The 17,606-nt window shown below is 48.5% G+C and overlaps 1 protein-coding gene across 3 annotated transcripts in view; it reads left to right on the forward strand.

Moving 5' to 3' along the window:
* ZNF710 (zinc finger protein 710) overlaps window positions 1–17,606 on the forward strand; it is a 51,038-nt gene that overhangs the window by 21,561 nt on the left and 11,871 nt on the right. The window contains exons 2-3 of one of the 3 annotated variants that reach the window (XM_073304576.2): window positions 10,106–10,337; window positions 14,129–14,226. The exons of 1 other annotated variant lie outside the window; for it this stretch is intronic. The gene's annotated coding sequence lies outside the window, so the exon portion shown is untranslated. The remainder of the gene's footprint in view (window positions 1–10,105; window positions 10,338–14,128; window positions 14,227–17,606) is intronic. One more of the 3 variants, XM_073304575.2, reaches the window with a different exon arrangement.

Below are 17,606 nucleotides of genomic sequence, written 5' to 3' on the forward strand. Positions count from 1 at the left end.
CGTGTCGATGGGAGAAGCCCTCCCGTGCACACCAGCAGCTAGGTCGTCGCTCAGGGTTGTAGATTTTCCATACCTCTGAGCCATGTAGTTCTAGTGACATAAGTTCCTAGTGTAGACAACCTCTGTGTCCTTTTTTAATTACTTCTCTCTCCTCACTAGAGTTCGTGCACCCCTCAGTCTTGGGCACTGGAGATAGAATGTTTTGTTTATTTAATGTCTTCAACGATGGCCTGGGAGTAAAGTGGGATCTAACACTGGCTGATGCAGGGCCACACTGGACACCTTCCTTCAGTTCATTTGGTTACCATTTTGCATTGCTTTTCTGTCTCCAGGCCACCAGCCAGGAGCTGCTGTGGTAGTGCTTAGCCACAAGCCCTTTGGAAGAAATTTTTGCAAATAAAAGTCCAGCTATTGTATCAGTGCTGTACCAAAGTCCAGCTCTATTCCCTCTACTACATTCCCTTCATACATGGGAACTGATCCTGACAGACCATGTCTCAGGATCAGATCTCTGACTTCGTAGCTCTGTCAAAAGCATCCATCATATTTTCTGGCCAAGCTCGCTCTTTCTCCACTCCCAGTGCTGAGCATTTCTCATGGCTGTGTTACTCTCAAGTTGTTTACAGATTTTTTTTCTTTGAATATTTGTTCCATTATTTTACTAGGAAAAGCACCGTGCTTTTAATTTGAGGGAAGCTTTGCATAACTGAGAGAGAATCCTTATTAAAGAAACCCTCTCATATGTGTACAGCATTGCATTTGTTTCCTTACATATCTGCTTGTGTAATTTTATTCAGGGGTATTTTTAAAAGTGGCTCAGTGTTTTTTTTGCTGCAATAGAAACAACCAGATTTATTTTCTGGTATGTTGAGAATTAACTCTCCTTTCTTCCCTTTTCCTCTGCCCCCGCTGGAAAAAGAGAGAATGTAAAAAAGAAGAAAGGATTTCCATTGTAGTTGTGATTGGCACAGGCTGTGAATGAGAGGTCATTTCATGTGGCTATTTCTTTTCAAGCGTTCCTTTTTCATGCACACTGTATTCAGGCTTGAAGCATTCTTTCTTTTCAAAGCTTCTCTGTCTGTCTTTCCCCTTCCTTTATTTTTCATCTCTTTTCTTTACTTTTGCTGTCTTTTCATTCTGTTTTTCTCCACCCCCTTGGGGCTCCATTCTTTCTCTCCTCCTTCCTCTATTCAGTTCCTTTTTTCTTTTTGCAGCTTTTTTGAATAGCTCTTCTATTTTCAGAGAGGAAAGGGAGTGAGTAGAAGAGAAGTCGTTTCAGTAAAGAGGAACTTGAAAGTCTTTCTTTCCCTGCTTATTTCACTTAAAAGCAAAAATTGTTTTTCAAGGGAGAGATTTGTATTAGGGGTCTTTTAAAGTGAACGTACTAAGACAGTAGTGCTGGGTTGGTCAGTCCTGGGATAGTTTTATCCATCCTCCCTCCCTCTCTCAAAATAACAATAAACAAAGTCTGTCCCCAGATTGTTTACAAATGTTGAGAACTCCATGGAAATGCTTTGGCCTATAGATTTATAGGGGCTCTGCCTTGCTCCCTGCTCCATTTGAAATGTGGTGTTTGGTGTTAAGACTGGGCTCAGAAGAGGAGCAACTGACTCCCCATCCCCACCCACCTCCGCTTACTAGCTCCTCCCCCTCTGACACGGTCCATCTGATCTGGAAAGGCACAGACTGTTTGGTCTGACAGACACTAGGCTTTAGAATGAGGGGATTGCCACAGCTTGGTTGGGTGACCATGGTCTAGCGGGGTAACACTGAGCAAGGGGCATCATGCACGTCGGAAGGGCAGCAGTGGAACGCCCTAGATTTAAATAGACAGTGTTGCTGTAGCCGTGGTGGTCCCAGGATGTTAGAGACACCTGAAGGAGAGCTCTGTGTGGCTCAGAAGCTCATGTGTGTGTCTCTCTCTCTCTCCCCAACAGATGTTGGTCCCATAAAAGATACAACCTCACCCACCTTGTCCCTCTAGATTTGAAAGTAAGAGACTTGAGTACCTGGGACAAGTCGGTCACCATTTAGTAACACTTCATTAGATGCGTTCTGGCAGAACACCATCAATATTGACTAAGTTTTTTAAATCTCAAGACCATCTCCATTGCCATCTCTTGACTTTCATCCCTGCAGTGCAGTTCCTGAGCAGTGGTGCGGTACAGTGCTCATCACACGCTCCCGGGTGGAGAGAGCTCACTTCCCAGCTGTTGATGCTTTTGCTTTAAGCAGGGCTTGAAGTAATGGTAGGCCCAGAGTATGGGTTCTGTTTAGCCAATAGGACAGTGCACGACCTAGTCTGTGCATTAGCTGGGCACAAACCTCATCCTGTATCTTACCTGCCGTTGTCCAGATTAGGTGCAAGCTCCTAGTAGTTGCAGTTTTCACTTGCAGCAGAACTGGGGTGGGAGGAAGGCTGACCATGGCCGATCCAGGCTGTAGAAGGTCAAGGAGCGGATTTGTTTCTACCAAGCAGCACAACTACCCAGAGTCATCAAGCAAGCCCGCAACGAGGCCTGTGACGGTTCCCAAACACTCTGCCAGGGGTTGCCAAGCGAGGGTGTTCTTCAGAACAGTAACCATGAGCAAAGGTTGGTGTTTCCGTGGTGGTTGCTTTTGGGATCCCAAGTACCTGTGGGTGAGAGAAAACAGGAAAAGCTGAACTGATGGAGGAGTCTGTTGGGTTGAGCAGGGAGGATCAGCATGGTGCCCCATAGTAACGTGCTAGTTACCAGCATACCGGTCCCGTCCATGTGGTTGATAAGTAGGGAAGCCTTTGAAGAAATCTTGTAGTATTTGGGTGGGCTGTCTCCCACGTGTGGATGAGAGGAGGCTGGGGCAGCCCTGGGCGGAGGCAGATCATTGGCTGGGGAAGGATTTGAGTTGGCAGGGTTTGAGTTGGCGCCATCTTTGCACAACAGCACAGGGTGGAGCCATTTCACCTTCTGCGGATGACGCATGTGGTAATGAACTGTTCTAATGGCGTGGCTGCTGTACAGCTTAGGGTGGGCAACCTACGGGCCGCATCCGGCCCCCCGGGAGCGGGGTCAGGGGCTTGCCCCGCTCTGCCTGCCTGACGCTCCCACACGTTCAGGTGGGACCTGGGTGAGGGCACACGTGTTACTGCACCTGCACAACCCAAACATGCCATAAGAGCCTCGAGCTTGCAAGCCCACGAGCCTGCAACTTGTTGGCTTCGCTGACTCTGCTGTTTTAGTAGGGTTAATTTTCCATTTTTGAGGATAAAACAAAGAGGAGCTGGCCAGGGAGTGCCAGCTACACTGTTCACATTAATCAAAGAGGGCGTGGAAAGGAGGTAAGTTTTTGGTTTAATTATTGTAATACTTTGTTATGATGGTATATTTTATAATCGTAAGTAAGGTTTAATGTTTATTTCCACTAAAATGTATCTTTATTTGAATATCTCTGAATTGTTAATTTTGTGACATTCGTGGCCCACCATACAATTTCCATATCCAGATGTGGCCCTCAGGCCAAAAAGTTTGCCCACCCCTGGCTTAGACAATGCTGGTCAACTGAGAGTGATTATGCAGTGCTGAGTCAGACCCAGCCCCTCTCACAGCTTCTCCACTTCCTGAAGAAAGAAAAGGAGGACTTAGAGACTAACAAATTTATTTGAGCATAAGCTTTCATCATGCATCTGCTGAAGTGGGCTGTAGCTCATGAAAGCTTATGCTCAAATAAATTTGTTAGTCTCTAAGGTGCCACAAGTCCTCCTTTTCTTTTTGCGGATGCAGACTAACACGGCTGCTACTCTGAGTTCTGTATTTGTTTTCATATGGCATTTGTGTCCGTCCCGTCTCTTCCCCCCCCACCCCCAAACTTTGTTTTCCCTGGTTTTGGATTCCTTTAGATACAAATGGAAATTCAGGAATGGCTTGGGACACACGCACCCTTTGGAATAGAACCCCCACCTTGCAGCGTGGTCCAGGGCGGGGGCTTGCTGATTAGGTGCCTATACTGCATGAGGTTGAGATTAACCAGGGGGGCCAGGGGAGGAAGTGTTTTTTGTTTGTTTGTTTTTTTTTCTGTGAGGGAGGGTCTGGTAAAGTAGAGGTGTGTTTGCAAGCCTGCTTTATGTGGTGAAAGTAAGGCAAAGTGAAGGCCCTTTACCATGTATCTAGACTAGAAGGATATGGAGCAATAAATGACTCGTTTAGATATTTATACTTGTTTATTGGATCCTGGACTTCTCATAGTAGCAATAAGTGAACTGGAAATTCTCTTTTCCCTTTTGCTTCCTTGAGGGTGTGGGAATAAAGGGCATGCCTGCGAACCTGAAGATGGATGTCTGGTACTTTAGGCAGGCAGGGTGCATGTTTGGGTTTAAGACCAATCAGATCCTGACATCTGTAGGGGGTCTGGACGGTGCAGATGGCCTGCAAGAAGGGTTGGAGCTGAATTGGTAGCACAGTGGCTAATGAAGTTAGTTTCTATGTTTTCTGGAGGGGGTTTTTAAGTGAGGTTCAGATAATTGTAAGCCAGAGACAGAGAGGGGACACTGGAAGAGATGAAAAGCGAGAGAGAAAGCAAGCAAAGGACAGAGAGGTTTGGAATAGAGGAGGAGATTAGGAGATAGATGAAAGAGAAAAAAGAAAGATAAGAGAGTGAGACGGAACAGATCCACAGAGCTGAGAGAGGTGTTGCTAGGGAAACAGAAAGAATGAGAGAGCAAGAGAGAAATAGAGAGGAGACAAGGATGGAAGATACTGGGGGTGGGGGAACAAAAAATGTAAAGACAATGAATGTTTGGTAAAGGAGGGTGAGTGAATTCTGAACAGTAAAGGGAAATGAGGGGGAAGTTCTGGGTCAACTAGCAAAAAGAAACTTGAATATTTTTCCCTGGGATGCCACAAGAGTATTTTGGATCACTATTCCATTCCCTTGGAGGGAAATTACTTTGGCTTCTGCTACCCCTCATACACTGACCCCTCACAAGCTGAATTTCCATCGGCTGAAACACTTCTCATCCGGTCCAAGAAGGCTTTCTTTGGAAACTGGATGCTACATTGGGGCCAGATTCGGTAAAGCACAGGAGTGTGAAAGGAAGAGAGCTCAGAATTCGGGGTGAAAGGGAGGTGCCATGTGTGTCTTTTCCAGATGATTGTCTGCAGGCACGTTTCAGCTTATAAACAATAAAATTGAGCTGAACGTGAATCTTTTCCTTAGAAGTGAAGGTTTTGTTACTGGGGCAGGGGAAGATGAAGAATCTAGTAGAGATGGAAACAGACGACTGGTTACAGTACAGCTGTGGCAAGGGAATTTTGCGTCTTTGCTATCTGTCTAAGCTGTGGTCTCTCCACTGTAGGAATCTGTGAGCTAGCCAGACTGCCACATGTGCAATTTTATTTCATGGTAACAGGCAAGCTAAAGCAAATGACCTAGCTTCCTGGGGTATCTCTACACTGCAGAGAGAAACCCGTGGCACCAAGTCTTAGAGCCTAGATCAATTGACATGGGCTCACAGGGTTTGGGCTGCAGGGATAAAAATAGCCATGTAGATATTTCCACTTGGGCTGGAGCCCAAGCTCTGAGACCCTCCCCAGGTTACACCCAAGTAGGATGCCTGCATGTTTTAGCCCTCCGCCCTAGCCCCGCAAGCCCAAATCAGTGTGCGACTCAGCACTGTAGGTTTCTCTTGGCAGTGTCAGCATGCCCAGAGACACTGCTGCAGCCCCTAGGTTGGAATGCAACTTTCCACTGAGTGTGTGCGCAAGTCTGGAGACTGGAGGGGCAATAAAAGCTTTCTCCTCCCCGTCCCTCCCTTGTGCCTCACTGATGGGCCTTGCCCTGATCTGGAGCAATGAAGCCGTTATGGCTTGAAATTGCTCGTTCTGTTGCTCCTTATTCCCACAACAGAATCCTGTTTTGACACCAGCATTGCCCTGCCGTTGAGCAGTAGTGTGTGTCTGGGGCTTGCAGGTCAGATTCCCAATTAAAAATCAGTGGTTGGGCAGAGTCTGGGCATGTTTTAATTGTAGACATACACCAGTTATGGGACAGAGATTGCTAAGCAGCACGCAGGATAATTTCTTCTTTCAGGAATCTTCATCTAGTACCAATTCCCAGGTCCCTGAGAACAACTCTGCTTTAAGAATTGGAGACAAAGGCAGAAAGCAAGCTGCTCCCCTGCTGTCTCACAGCTCCCACTCGCTAGAATTACTGCCTCTTGTCAGAATCCTGCATAGCTCAAAAACTACGGATACAGCACCTCTTCCCAACACTGAGCACTTGCTCACACTCTAAGAAAAAGAACTTGGAATACTGTGATGATGCCTGCCATAAATAAATAAAGAATACAGATTTATCAGAACTCATTGCCTAATCAGGTCTGCTATCTAAGAAGATGTATGAAAAACACATACAAGCAGTAAAGGAAAATCCGAATTATCAAAACACAGAGCAGAAGGAACCATCTATCCTTGAGTTTGAGGACCTGGTGTGAACTTGTGCCCTTAGATAAATAGGAAAGTGAACAAGAACAGTTTTTTTTAAAAAAAACAACTATCTGTGTAGGATGCAAAAGCAGGCTTACAAATCATTCCCATATACACATTTGAAATGCAATGGTTATGGTTTCAAAACTGAGCTTTTCACTTTTTTTGTTTTGTTTAGAGAAACATTGTGCTTTGCTGATCGTTACGTTGTTCTGTGGGCAGGGTATTAGAGGATGAACCTCCTGAAATCACCAGGAATTGTTTCTGCACATTTAAAAAAAAAAAAAAAAGCCTAGACAATTAGGTCTTCAGTGGGCTTGCTTTGGTCTGTTAATGAGTAAACTTATTAACATTAAAAAACCTGTCAAATGCAGCCTTTTTTGCACGTAAGTGTGTTGTCTGGGGGGGGGGGCAGGGGAAGCTAACCAAGTATCTGTTTGTCCATTTTCTGCCTTCCGTATTTCTTGGAACCATTCCTCTAGTTTTGGATAAGCGTTTTCTTTTGCAGGGTGAGGTTATGAATAGTCTAGTGACTATGAAAAGACCAGCTATTCGCTCTTTGGCGTGTAACCATTTCTGCTAGGGATCCCTGCCAGAATTGCCAAAAGATCATTCATGGTCTGGTTTACATCGCAGTATTTACCAGCTGAGCGTGACAGCCATGCGGACATAAAATCACCTCTTTCCCCAACATCTATCCCTACGCAACCTGTGTATATTTTTAATCTTGCTGTGTAAGGTGCCACTGAAGCAGTATCTGGTGTCCTCTTCATACTGCAGTTGTGGTTGGTAACTCACCTTCCAGATCCTTTTATCATAATGACAGGTTTCAGAGGAGCAGCCGTGTTAGTCTGTATTCGCAAAAAGAAAAGGAGGACTTGTGGCACCTTAGAGACTAACCAATTTATTGGAGCATGAGCTTTCATGAGCTACAGCTCACTTCATCGGATGCATGTAGCTCACGAAAGCTCATGCTCAAATAAATTGGTTAGTCTCTAAGGTGTCACAAGTACTCCTTTTCTTTTTATCATAATGTCATCCAGCTCTTCCCTTGTCAGGAAATTTTGCCAAAGGCTGAAGTTAGTTTTGTTTCCTTATCCAGAAGCAATTGATTTTATTAAGGTTAACTTTCTCTACAAAACAGTTACCGAAAAAGTTGAAATACATAATGCCTAATTTGGAGACGCTGGGCCAATTAAATTTGGTTCTTTTAAAAAAACAAAAAAAACCCCACAAATTATTTGATAAGCAACTGGCCAACTATACAAATTCCCTTCCTCTTCCATTCTTTAAAACACCAGCTCCTAGTGTAGGTCACAGTCTGGTTTATTTACAATGGGTAGGGATCACTGGTCAGGGAAAAGGATTCTCTCTTGTTCTGTCCCTAAGGCAGAGAAGAGCTTTTGCCAGAGGGTGGGTACCCATTTCTGGAAGGCATCTTGCAGTAAAAACTGCTGTACTCGCGTTATCACTTTCTTGCGCAGTGAAGATTCAGGGCTTGTCTCCCCGTTGCTAAAGTCGATGTAACTCTGTCACTTGGGGTGTGAAAAAACCCACCCCTCCTGAGCGACGTAAGTTACGTCGACTTAGAGCGGTGTCTGCATTGCGCCCTGGGTGGGAGACGCTCTCCCGCCAACGTCGCTTGCGCCTCCGGTGGTGGTGGCGTCGTTACGTCGACGGGAGAGCGCTCTTCTCTTCCCTCAACGTTGCGCGTCTCCACCAGATGCGCTACATCAGCGCAATGGCCTCCATGCCGCAGCACCACGGTAGTGCGTCTGGTGAGGACAAGCCCCCATGTTCGAGAGCACCCCATTGCTTTGAATTGGTTGGCTTGATAGGCCTGTGTAATGTCTGGAACAGCTAGTCCATGCTGCTTCATTGGTCTGTTTCAAGTAGCCACACTCGCTCCGTCTTTGTATTCCCTCTACATTCCAACAGTCTCTGTATCCCTGCTAGAGTTTTATTTGGGCTGATTTATAGGAAGATTCTGAAACAAGATAGAGAGACATCCTAGGCAAAGCATTCATTCTGGCCCCAATTTACCTAAGTACTTAAGCACAGGTGGAGTCCTTGTGGCACCTTAGAGACTAAGCAATTTATTTAGGCATAAGCTTTCGTGGGCTAGAACCCACTTCATCAGATGCACATGTGTAACTTAATTGTATTGCAATATTTAGATTAACAATCCTTCAAAGGGCGTTCTGGCCAATGCAGAGCGTAAAGGAGAGAGCAGCTCAACTGTGTGGACTCTCACAGGCTACTATATCAAGGGGGAATCCGTTTAAGGAAATAGGGGCTAGAGGAAAACAAGGACCTGTTGAGTAACATTGAGAGATCAACCAAGAGTAGGCGCACTAGATGATGCAATCAGGCAGATGAGCCTTGATTTATAAACTTGATAAGGAAGAATTTCTTACACACATCCTTCCCTTACCCAATCCCACTGGTCAAATGCAGTAAGGTTCAGGCCAAACCTCTCTATACCACAGACAGAGTTGGGTCAAATTTTTCAGAAAGTAGCCACTCCCTTTAATGCCTTCATTTTTGGGGTGCTCACCTTGAGATCCTCAAGGGCTTTTTCCCATAGGTGCTGCCATTGACTTCAGCTGTAATGGTGGGAGCTCGACGCTTTTGAAACTCAGGGATCTAAAGCCAGTGGTGGACTTTTGTAGAACTCAGCTCCAAACTTTCACTGCGTTGACTAAGGCTGCTCTGGAACACAAGTGATTTAACTGCCAACCTGGGGCTGGCAGAGCAGTTGCCTGGGACTGCAAGCTGGGTGGGACAGGATTTCAGATGAGAGGAAGGGCTAGGTAAAACTGTCAGAACAATGGAGGGGGGGGGGAAATGGGAAGTGTCCAGAGATAAACGAATCTCTCTCCAGCACAGAATGTGTGTGCTGGCTTCTAGCAAGGAATACACCTGAGGTTATAAAGAGGCGTGTGTGTAATAATAAAATTTAAAAAGTACATGAAAGAAATGGAGACATCAGATTCCAGGAACAGGTGAGAACTGGTAAACAGAGTGATTAAAAATAAAATGGGAACCAAAAAAAATCTACATAAGAAACCATGCAAATGTGTAGTGAACAGGAGATCAGAAAGGAGATATTTAAGGAGATGACTGAGAAGGGGCATTTTAAACACAAAAGGCACATTGAGGAAACATTTAATTTTTAGCAATCAATCTTTACAAAGAAGAGCAGGGAAGAGATGTCACAACTCCGGGCACAGGCTATTTCCCAGAAGAGGGAGAAGAAAGACCCAAGTAAATAGCCACACGAGAACCGGAAATGAGAACGTCTGCAGGCCCCAATAGCGTCTGCCCCAGGATTGCGAAGTAAGAGACAAAGAAATAGAGTGCCTTCAGCCAGTACATTCAGAAACTCTTTGGAAACCAAGGAGATCCTGATGAGAGGACAGTGAAACGCACACTCCTGGATTCTAGAGAAGATGCAGGCACCTTCCAGACATGTAAGTGTAGCTTCAGCTGTAGGGAATACGATACAAGAAACAGTCTCTAAGGTGCCACAAGTACTCTAACAAATTTATTTGAGCAGAAGCTTTTGTGAGCTACAGCTCACTTCATCGGATGCATGCCACTCTAAGGTGCCACAAGTCCTCCTTTTCTTTTTGCGGATACAGACTAACACGGCTGCTCCTCTGATACAAGAAATGTTACCCAGAGTGGAATGGGGAAGTCTCTCGATAAGTAAGTGGCTGATGACCAGGAAGACTGGGGAAGCATGTGAATGTTTAAAGTTTTTGGTGTAGCACCATAAAAGATCCATCCAAGGATCCACATGTGTGGCATAGTGAAAGAACTACTGTATCTGAACTGATGGAAGAGCAGCCTGGGAGCTGCGCTGCCACAAAGGTTAGTATTGGAGCAAATTTCCTCCCTGTGCTGTACCAGTGATCGGGAGAAGGAGGGTCAGCTGAAGGCAGGGGGAGGGGTGAAGAGGAGGGGGTTACCAGCGAGTGGTGGGGATGGGGGTGCAACATGCCTGCAGCAACAAGGCAGGAAGACGATTTTTTGCAGCAGCATTCTGAATGGGTGCAAAGGGGAGCTCGACCCCTGTGTCCAGGCCAGAGGAGAAGGTTGGCATAGTTGAGATGCAAGCTGATGAGGGCCTAGACCAGAGTTTCATTTGTGTGGATCGCAAGGAAAGGCCAGGTCTTGGAGAGAGCAGCATGGCTCAGGCACAGCCTGGATGTGTGGGCTGGAGAGACCAGGAATCGGTGAAGCTGAGATTCAAGCCCTGAATAGAAGGGGGTTGGGGAAAGGTGCCGGGGGGAGAAGAACATAAAGAGCTCAGTTTGGGGCTTTCTAAGTAGAGATCCCTTTTAGGACTCATTAGTTTCCTTTTTAAACAGGCTGACCTCACTGGCTAGAGCTCGGCTTAATCCATGGAAGCGCTGGGCAAGACACAGTGCGATGCAGAATCCCAGCTGACACTCCCCTGTTCTGACCAGCATTCGTGCAGTTCAGAGCTGAGCTCCCACCTGGCTCTGTCAGTGGTCCTCTCGGAGCCTGGCCTGAAATCTCGACTGCTTCAGTTGGGGGCCATTTCTGAGTAGGCCTGTTTTAGCAGCTTTGTGCTGTGACTGGAGCACCAACCACATTCGTACGTGGTGCTAAGGAAGGTTTGGAGTCCAATCTCTGCAGCTGAAAGGCTGCTGTACTGACCCAGCACTTTGCCACCACATAAGATGAATGGTCAGTCTGCTGAAAAGAGCCATTCCCAGGCTTCCGTCTGGGGCACAATCGAGAAGGTTGCACAAAAAGGAAACTAAAAGTGAGGAAGAGAAACCACGACGTTTGTCTGATTCTCCATTTCTCCCTCTGAAGTGTGCATAGAAAACCTCTCTGCAGGTTGCTTCCCTTGTCCGAGTGGCTAACACTGGAGTTGTCTTGCTCTGCTCCCTCACCTGTCACCTTGCGGGTGGGGGCTTAGATGGGTGTCATAGAAAAGTCCAAAGGACTGATTTATGCATACACAAGCAAGGGTTTTGAGTCAGTTCTGCACGTCTTGCGGAGCCATGTCCTGACAGCGTCAGGAGGTAGGAATCCCAAATTGTTCTGTGCTGAAGGGTTTTGTTAGTCATTTGTCCTGTTATCAGAAGCACGAGTGCGTATGTCATTCGCTCTCCTCCTCCTGTCTTTGGGCTGTCTCCGTGCCTCTGCCTCTGAGCCCCTACAGCCACAGAGGGAAAGGATTGCTCCCATAGGACTGGAGAGAGAGAGAGAACCTGCTGGGTCCCCTGTAGTTCATACTCCCTCCTTCTTCCCCCAGCCCTGGAGAATGGTGCAGGATTGTTCCCTGCCCTCTATTCTCTAGGGCTGTCCCAGTTCTGAATGTGTCGCTTTGCATAACCCTTCCTATGCACGCTAGCACTCTCTCAGTGGCACCAGGAGCAATGGGATGCTGAATAGGGTGTAATGGCTGGAGTCAGTTTAAAGGTGCTGCTGGGAAAAGCGTGTCCATGATCATCACCAGGTTGGCAGGAATCTCTCCCTTGTGTGCATTGAAAAGGGCCTGATTCCTCCATTCGTGTTGATCCCGGCCAAGGCTGGAGACACTCGTGTAGCGAGGAAGTGGGTTGGTCCACTACACCTCGGATCAGGATTTCAATTGTACTCCAGACAATAATACCAGATTATCACAGGGAATTGGTTTTCCCCTTTCAAAATCATTTCAAATTCCTTCTTGCAAAGTCCAGGGAAGAGAACTCTGGCTCCCCACCCCTGCTGGTCTCAGGCCCTGCAAAGGGGAACCTAGTGCCTGCTTTTAGCCCCATCACTTTCATTGAGAATTATATAGACTAGCTTCTTAAGGCCAGTTATCTAGATCCATTTCCTCCCAGGAAATGCCTCGGTTTTGGACTTCTTGTCACTGCAATCCCAGTCTCTGCTCTCAACTTCTGGCAAAGGTGTCTGGAGACCCTGCCTCCCGTGGTGCATGCTAGGAGGGAGTTCTGTGATGATTGACAAATAGATTAATGGGTGGGAGGAGGGGAGCTGGATTCTGTCGCCTCTTAGCAAGATTGGCTGGAGGTATGGGTTGTGATGGTGGTTTTTACTTGATGGCCGATGTGTCTGTGGGGCATAAGGGTGTAATCTGCTGAGTGAAACATCAAGCTGAGCTAGAACCAAGGAAATGCACATGTGACAATGATGATCTGATGTTTGATATGCAGTCGTTTCCAAACTTTAAGGATCATGGCTTTGGAAACGCCACTCGGACAGGAGAAGATGGAGTATCTACAATACAGAGATCAGTCCTAAAGTAGCTGGGTGGCCTAAAAGGTGACGCCATTGTGCTGGGGACCTGTGTTCAGTCCCTGGTCTTTCTCTCCCTTGCCTGGCAAGTGTCAGTCGGTGCTGAGGGGGTCACGCACTCTCGTGGGAAGCAGGTGTCTTGCTGCCTTTGATTCCTTTGGCTGAATAGAGAGAAGGACTGGTGGCTTCCAAGTGTGTCTGGCCCTCCTTGAATGGCAGGGCAATTGGCTGATGTGGGGAGCGAGAAGGTTTCCTTGGGGGTCCACGAGTAACATGAACCATGAAGTTCAGCTGCCTAAGTGATCAGATGGGTGCGGCTTGCAGAGCTGGTGAAGAAAGCGTGGGAGTGGGGAAGGAAAGGTGGATTTCTGGCAATCTCCAGTTGACTTTCCCTATGTCTGCATCGCTCAGGTGCCCTGATGCTCTATGCTCTGGAGCAGCAGCTGAACTGGCCCAGGTGCTGTAGGGCCCAGGCCGTGCTGCGCTGGGAGCCACCAGCACTTCGATGCCCTGAGATCTGGAGCTGGTAGCATCACCGTTGTGCCAGGCCCAAGGGCTGTGACCCCATGGTAGCTGCAGTGTCCGAGCCGTCTGCTAGGGGACACTGGGGATGGTTGAAAGAGAAGTTAAGCTTTGCTCTGTCCAGCTGGAGGGATCTTGCTGATGTGACCTAGTCTGGAGTCCTATGAACAGCTAGCGCTGGGGGAGGGAGTGGGCACTGGCGGGTCAGAGAATGGCCACCCTTCACTCCCTGGGGCCTAGAGGCCGGATTTTGCCTTGTGGGTCTGCAGGAACTTCCTTCACGTTTTGGAGGCATTACTCTGGATTTACCCCAGGGCCAGTCAGAGCAGACCCTGGCCAAGAAGCCTTGGGGGACAGTAACGTACTGCATACACCACGGTTCCTGCTTTCCAGCTGCTTGCTTCTCATTCCTTCTCTCCTCGCTGTCTGCCTTCCCCCTCCCCCATCTCTCTCCTTCCTCCTTCCATCGCTCCCCATCCCCCTTTTCTCTCTTTCTCTCTCCTCTCTCCCATCCTCCCTCTCCTCTCTTTGTTTCTCTGTCTCCACTCTCTCCCTGCCCCTCCTTCTCTGTCTCTTCTTTCTTTCTTTCTCTCTGTTTTTGTCTGGCTTTCTTTTCTCTGCACTGGCCACCCTCCCCCACCCCAGGGTAAGACTTTAAATTCTTCCCAGGCAGCTACATCTGTGTAAGACGTTCCCTCCTCACCAAACACTGAACATGAGGAAAGGCTGACCTAGCTCTGGTCACATATTGCCTTTGGTAGAAGCACTCGTACAGGAGGCTTGGTGAATCCTTGCTCTGGGCTTGCTTTGTGTCCTCTAGCTCGCCAGCTCTGCATTTCATTCTTTCCTCTCTCACATCCTAGAGGAACAGGAGCTCTGGAGGGATTCTGACTGATGTGTAGAAGTGCCCAGCTGTCCTTTGGAGAGCGCAGTAGCCAGCCTTAGTCTAGAGACTGACCAGGTATGTTTGAAGCTCTGTTTAACCTTTTGCAGGGACCCTGAGCTGCAGATGTGCACATGCTAGGGTGCATCCAAAGGCTGCTCCCTCCAGATGTAGCCCCGTTGCTGTGGTGCACTGTGAGGAGAGAAGGTCCTATCTGTAAATCAGGGCACAGGCCCACGAGGCTTCCTGAGTCGGAGCAGCAGAACTTGGTAAGGGGTCAGTCATTTCCCCAAATGTTAACAAAGCTGTCTCCGCGCTGGAGTGAGGTTCAGCTCGGCCTCCCTGGTTCTAAGGAACAAGTGGGTGGGCTCACAGTGTGTGAGCTGAATGTGTTGGGAGGAAGTGGGTTTTGCACTGCTGCTGCACTCCAGAGCCGTGCTGGCCCTACGGGCGGTGCTGCTGTGCGGCTTCCTGCCCTGGGCTGGGACAGACCTTGGACCTGCCTCTGTAGCTCCCAGCCACTCTCGAGTCTGGCTCAGTTTGGCTAGAACCTCTCCCCAGCTTAAACAAAATGGTTTGGTTGTTTAAAGTCCCTCTCCTGATTTGTCCCCAGTGGGAGCCCCCCCCCCATGCATCCCATTTCCTGCACCTCTCCCTCAGAAGTTTGTTTCCTTGATCTTGCCTGCCAGTGCTGGTATGGCTCCAGAATGGACCCTGTGACTCACTATTGCTTGTGGGGGACGATCACATCCTTCCTTCTGCACGGCTTTGGGATGGCACTGCACTGAGGATTTGCTTGTATTCTTGTGTCCGGGTCTAGCTTGGTGGAACAGCACCCCCTTCTGTTGGGCACTGTCTCCTTGCTTAGAAAATACCTAATACTTCGGACAGGTTGGCTACATGCTTAGAAGCACATGCCAATTCTAACAGGTGCAGCGAATGCCGGGGTGCTGTTGTGCTGTCCCACCTTGGAAGACGCCCCTCCACACACCTGCAGCAGCGTCTCCTAGTCCGCAGCTGCATGAAACTAGAGAGACTAGGGAAGAGGTAATATCTGTTATTGGACCAACTCCTGTTAGTGAGAGACACAAGCTTTCAGGCTACACAGCACTCTTCCTCAGGTCTGAGAAAGGTTCTCAATGTCCCAGCTAAATAAAAGGAGGAACAGATTGTTTAGCATAAGTAGTTAACACATTTCAAGGAGCCATTCTAGGTGAAATGGCCTGTTAACACCCCTCCAGTCATGGGGGGGAGGGGGAGAAAGCTGCAGGGTGGTAGGTGGAGACAATTAATTGGGTTATAGATTGTTATAAGCCATAAATCATGGTTCTGTTCAGTCCATGATTTTTAGTGTCTAGCAAAGTTATGAATTTAAGCTCCCTGGCTCATATTTTACCAGGTGTTGGTGCAGGTTTCCTTTGAGAGTGAGGACAGACAAGTGAGACAGTGACTGCTTTGTGAAAAGTGTTCACCCACAGGTGACAGGGTTTCTTTTGTCATTTTTTCAGTGAGAGCTCATTGAAGAGGATTGTGTTGTCTGATTTCACCCACACATTTGTTCCTGTGGCATTTAGTGCCCTAGATGGGATACACCCTGTGTTGTGATGGGCATGTGTAGGACCAGGGATCTCGAAAGGTGTGTCGTGGGTGATGCTGATCATCAGCAGTGGAGCTGTGTCTGCAGGTTTTGCATCTGTTCTGGCAGGGTCTGGTGCTGCTTTGAGTTGGTGAGTCCTGGTCTGTGGGGAGCTGGCTTCTGATGAGGAGCTTGGAGAGTTTTGGGGGAGTTGTTTGAAGGCCAGAAGAGGGGATTCAAGAAAGATTTCTTTGAGTGGGGTCCCCATTGAGTATGGGTGGTAATTCTTTGATACGCCGTGGGGTGGTAGGTGACAACTTGATGGGTCCTGGAGAGCACAGAGAAGCGTTACTTTTCCGAGTCCAAGTGCTTCCCTTCCCCCTTGGGAACCATCTCATAAGATCCTGTTCAGGAAGGCAGTGGACTCCCTACTGCAACTTGCAGCAGTGGAAGAAGTGCCCATAGAGGTCCTGGGCTCGGGGTTCTACTCTCACAGTTTCTTGGCTCAGAAGAAGAGTGGGGGGTGCCCCATCCTGCATCTTCAACACAACAAGTTTGTCAATTCGGCTTCAGGAAGGTGAAACTGGCATCTGTAATTCCTAGGCTGGATCCTCAAGACTGGATCCAAGCTCTCAACTTACAGGGTGCATACTTCCATATTGTGATGCACCCCTCAGATTTTTCGTGGGAAAGTCTCTCTGCCAATACAGAGTGCTTCTCCTCGGCCTCTCCATGACCCCGGGGTGTTTGCCAAGTGCCAGGCGGGCATGGCTGCACACATTGGAAGGCAAGGAGCTCAGGCCTTTCCAGGAAGCAAACCCCACAAGTGTTCCAGGACTGAGGGCCCTTCAGCTGGCATGTGTAGGCTTTCTGCCAGTTCTTCAGTGTGCCACAGGACAAGAACTCACTGCCAACACCGTGATGTGCTATAGCAACATGCACGGGGGGCTCCCGTGCCACCATTGTGTCAGGAGGCGACTCACCAAGGCTCAGGAGTAGCTCTTCACTTCCTCAATCTGCAGAACACCCTAGCAAAGCACCTTAGCCAGCACCACCAAGTCACGCTAGGATCCGTTCTCCATGACACCCCGCTGTAACCCTGCGGCACATCCCACCTGACTGAGGAGTGGCGCAGGTTCTGCTCTGTCAGGGCAGTCGGTCCTGCTCTCCATCAGACCCCTTTCTCATTCCATGGGGCCTGAGGTGCATATACACCCGCCCCGCTGTTCCCCTGGTACCGAGACTCCATGGGAAGATCAAACCAGACCCGTCCCTGGTGATTCTGGCAGCCACAGCGTGGCCCAGGCAGTTTTGGTACTTCAACCTCGTGAACCAGTCCACATGGCCTCCCGCCAGGCAGACTCTTGCAGCCTGAGGCAAAAGGCCTGGCCCTACACCCAGACCCCGTTTCCAGCTCACAGCTGGAAGGACTCCAGTAAGCTCACCTTTGCCGCGCAGTGGAAGAGGTTCTGTAGCTGAGCTGTGGAGAAATGGCTTCTCCCCTTTCTGAAGCCCCACTCACTGCTATCCTCAACTACCCGCTTGCCTCTCAGAGCGCACCAGACTCCGGTCACCCACCTCAGGTGGAAAGCTGCAGTCTCCTGCCACCTAACCATAGCCAGGAGCCTCGAGGCTTATTTGTGGCTTCCCGCACGCCAGACCCCATCTTCCTTGGGAGGGGGCTCCAAATCTGACAGTCGCTTTGGCAGCACTGCCCCACAGTCATTAGTCCAGCAGATGCCCCGCACCCCCTGCAGGAAATGGGTCCCTGCATGTGAGTCACTAGAGGTGGGATATGTGTGGACAATCACTCAAAGACCAGTTACTTGCCCTGTGGTAATGGGTTGGCTGAGATGTGTCCACTTGGGTTCCTTCTCCTGCT

This window comes from Lepidochelys kempii, chromosome 10 (assembly GCF_965140285.1).
Source record: "Lepidochelys kempii isolate rLepKem1 chromosome 10, rLepKem1.hap1, whole genome shotgun sequence".
In the NCBI taxonomy this organism is placed as follows: Eukaryota; Metazoa; Chordata; order Testudines; family Cheloniidae; genus Lepidochelys; species Lepidochelys kempii.